The following is a 4,220-nucleotide window of genomic DNA, read 5'->3' as shown; positions in this document are numbered from 1 at the left end:
GATTGGAGGACTTTGGGAGAAGTTGGAGGACTTTGAGGGGTGGTTGGAGGACTTTGAGGGGGTGGTTGGAGGGATTTGAGGGGGGGGTTGGAGGGATTTGGGGGGGGGTTGGAGGACTTTGAGAGAAGTTGGAGGGATTTGGGGGGTGGTTGGAGGACTTTGGAGGTGGTTGGAGGACTCTGGGGGTGGTTGGAGGACTTAGGGAGAAGTTGGAGGACTTTGAGGGGTGGTTGGAGGGCTTTGAGGGTGGTTGGAGGACTTTGGGGGGTGGTTGGAGGACTTTGAGGGGTGGTTGGAGGGCTTTGAGGGGGGGTTGGAGGACTTAGGGAGAAGTTGGAGGACTTTGGGAGTCGTTGGAGGACCCTAGGTGAAGGTTGGGGGTGGTTGGAGGACTTTGGAGGTGGTTGGAGGACTTTGGGAGAAGTTGGAGGACTTTGAGGGGTGGTTGGAGGACTTTGAGGGGGTGGTTGGAGGGATTTGGGGGTGGTTGGAGGGATTTGGGGGGGGGTTGGAGGACTTTGAGAGAAGTTGGAGGGATTTGGGGGGTGGTTGGAGGACTTTGGAGGTGGTTGGAGGACTCTGGGGGTGGTTGGAGGACTTAGGGAGAAGTTGGAGGACTTTGAGGGGTGGTTGGAGGACTTTGAGGGTGGTTGGAGGACTTTGAGGGGTGGTTGGAGGGCTTTGAGGGGGGGTTGGAGGACTTAGGGAGAAGTTGGAGGACTTTGGGAGTCGTTGGAGGACCCTAGGTGAAGGTTGGGGGTGGTTGGAGGACTTTGGAGGTGGTTGGAGGACTTTGGGAGAAGTTGGAGGACTTTGAGGGGTGGTTGGAGGACTTTGAGGGGGTGGTTGGAGGGATTTGGGGGTGGTTGGAGGGATTTGGGGGGGGGTTGGAGGACTTTGAGAGAAGTTGGAGGGATTTGGGGGGTGGTTGGAGGACTTTGGAGGTGGTTGGAGGACTCTGGGGGTGGTTGGAGGACTTAGGGAGAAGTTGGAGGACTTTGAGGGGTGGTTGGAGGACTTTGAGGGTGGTTGGAGGACTTTGAGGGGTGGTTGGAGGGCTTTGAGGGGGGGTTGGAGGACTTAGGGAGAAGTTGGAGGACTTTGGGAGTCGTTGGAGGACCCTAGGTGAAGGTTGGGGGTGGTTGGAGGACTTTGGAGGTGGTTGGAGGGCTTTGGGGGTGGTTGGAGGGATTTGGGGGGTGGTTGGAGGACTTTGGAGGTGGTTGGAGGACTCTGGGGGTGGTTGGAGGACTTTGGGGGTGGTTGGAGGACTCTGGAGGTGGTTGGAGGACTCTGGGGGTGGTTGGAGGACTTTGGGAGTAGTTGGAGGACTCTGAGTGAAGGTTGGAGGACTTTGGGGGTGGTTGGAGGACTCTGGGGGTGGTTGGAGGACTTTGGGGGTGTTTGGAGGACTTCAGTGGTGGTTGGAGGACTTTGGGGGTGGTTGGAGGACTTTGGGGGGTGGTTGGAAGACTTTGGGGGTGGTTGGAGGGCTTTGGGGGTGGTTGGAGGTCTCTGGAGGTGGTTGGAGGACTTTGGGGGGGGGTTGGAGGACTTTGGGGGTGGTTGGAGGGCTTTGGGGGTGGTTGGAGGTCTCTGGAGGTGGTTGGAGGACTTTGGGGGGGGGTTGGAGGACTTTGGGGGTGGTTGGAGGACTCTGGAGGTGGTTGGAGGGCTTTGGGGGGTGGTTGGAGGACTTTGGAGGTGGTTGGAGGACTTTGGAGGTGGTTGGAGGACTTTGGGGGGTGGTTGGAGGACTTTGGGGGGTGGTTGGAAAAACGGCCCCCAAAATGGGGACAAACGACCCCAAATCCCCCCAATCCGAGGTCATATTATGGGATGGCCACCACCTGACCCCCCCTCAACCTTCCCCCCCCCCTACAGCCACCCCCAATACCCCCAAATGGATGGGAGATAAGACCCCATATGGGGACAAACGACCCCAAAATGGGATCGAACGACCCCAAATCCCCCCAGTCCAAGGTCATATTATGGGCTGGCCACCACCTGACCCCAAAACTCTTCCCCCCCCCCCCCTACAGCCACCCCCCAGCTACAAGTGTCCCTCCTCCCCAAATGGATGGGAGAAACGACCCCATATGGGGACAAACGACCCCAAAATGGGATCGAACGACCCCAAAATGGGGACGAACGACCCCAAATCCCCCCAATCCGAGGTCATATTATGGGCTGGCCACCTCCTGACCCCCCCTAAACCCTTCCCCCCCCTACAGCCACCCCCAACACCCCCAAATGGATGGGAGATACGGCCCCATATGGGGACAAACGACCCCAAAATGGGATCGAACGACCCCAAATGGGGTCAAACGACCCCCTCAACCCTTCCCCCCCCCCTACAGCCACCCCCCAGCTACAAGTGTCCCTCCTCCCCAAATGGATGGGAGAAACGACCCCATATGGGGACATACGCCCCCCAAATGGGGACGAACGGCCCCAAATCCCCCCAGTCCAAGGTCATATTATGGGATGGCCACCTCCTGACCCCCCTACCCCCCTTACCTCCCCCTCCCAACCCCCTCCATCCCTCCCATCCCTCCTCCCCCAATACCCCCAAATGGATGGGAGATACGACCCCATATGGGGACAAACGACCCCAAACCCCCCCAATCCGAGGTCATATTATGGGATGGCCGCCTCATGACCCCCCCTCAACCCTTCCCCCCAAATGGATGGGAGAAACGGCCCCATATGGGGAGATACACCCCCCAAATGGGGACGAACGACCCCAAATCCCTCCAACCCGAGGTCATATTATGGGATGGCCACCTCCTGACCCCAAAACTCTTCCCCCCCCCCCCTACAGTCCCCCCCCATCCCTCCCATCCCTCCTCCTCCAATGGATGGGAGAAACGACCCCATATGGCGACAAACGACCCCAAAATGGGATCGAACGACCCCAAATGGGGTCAAACGACCCCCATAAACCCTTCCCCCCCCTACAGCCACCCCCCAGCTACAAGTGTCCCTCCTCCCCAAATGGATGGGAGAAACGACCCCATATGGGGACAAAGGGCCCCAAATCCCCCCAGTCCAAGGTCATATTATGGGCTGGCCACCTCCTGACCCCCCTACCCTCCTTACCTTCCCTTCCCATCCCTCCTCCCCCAATACCCCCAAATGGATGGGAGAAAAGACCCCATATGGCGACAAACGACCCCAAAATGGGATCGAACGACCCCAAATGGGGTCAAACGACCCCCATAAACCCTTCCCCCCCCCCTACAGCCACCCCCCAGCTACAAGTGTCCCTCCTCCCCCCCACCCTGGAGGAGCTGCTGGTGAGCCACAACGCGACGGTGACGTGCGTGGTCAGCAACGCGGCCGCGGCCGACGGGGTCAGCGTCAGTTGGAGCCGAAGCAGCGGTGGGGGTCTGGACGTCAGTCAGACGGAGGACAGACAGGCGGACGGGCGTTACACCGTCCGCAGCTTCCTGAGGGTCTGCGCCGAGGAGTGGAACGGGGGGGAGACGTTCGGCTGCAGCGTCAGAGAGGAGGGGGTGGTGGTGGCGGAGGAGAGCATCAGGAAGGAGACGGGTGAGGTTTTGGGGGGGGTATGGGGGGTAATGGGGGGGATTTGGGGGGTAATGGGGGGATTTGGGGGGATTTGGGGGGCGTTGGGGGAGATTTGGGGGGGATTTGGGGGGGTAATGGGGGGTAATGGGGGGTAATGGGGGGATTTGGGGGGGACTTGGGGATTTGGGGGGGATATGGGGTAATGGGGGGCGTTGGGGGGCGTTGGGGGGGATTTGGGGGGGTAATGGGGGGATTTGGGGGGTAATGGGGGGATTTGGGGGGATTTGGGGGGCGTTGGGGGAGATTTGGGGGGGATTTGGGGGGGTAATGGGGGGTAATGGGGGATTTAGGGGGGATTTGGGGGGTAATGGGGGGATTTGGGGGGGATTTGGGGGGGCGTTGGGGGGGATTGGGGGGGATTGGGGGGGATTTGGGGGGGATTGAGGTAATGGGGGGTAATGGGGGGGGAATAGGGGGAATGGAGGGGGAAATGGGGGGTAATGGGGGGGATTTGGGGTGGTGGCGGAGGAGAGCATCAGGAAGGAGACGGGTGAGGTTTTGGGGGGGGGATGGGGGGGGTTTGGGGGGGATTTGGGGGGTAATGGGGGGGATTTAGGGGGGATTTGGGGGGTAATGGGGGGATTTGGGGGGATTTGGGGGGGTAATGGGGGGGATTTGGGGGGTAA

This window comes from Gallus gallus, chromosome 35 (genome assembly GCF_016699485.2).
Source record: "Gallus gallus isolate bGalGal1 chromosome 35, bGalGal1.mat.broiler.GRCg7b, whole genome shotgun sequence".
NCBI lineage: Eukaryota > Metazoa > Chordata > Aves > Galliformes > Phasianidae > Gallus > Gallus gallus.
Note: the sequence above shows the minus strand (reverse complement) of the source record.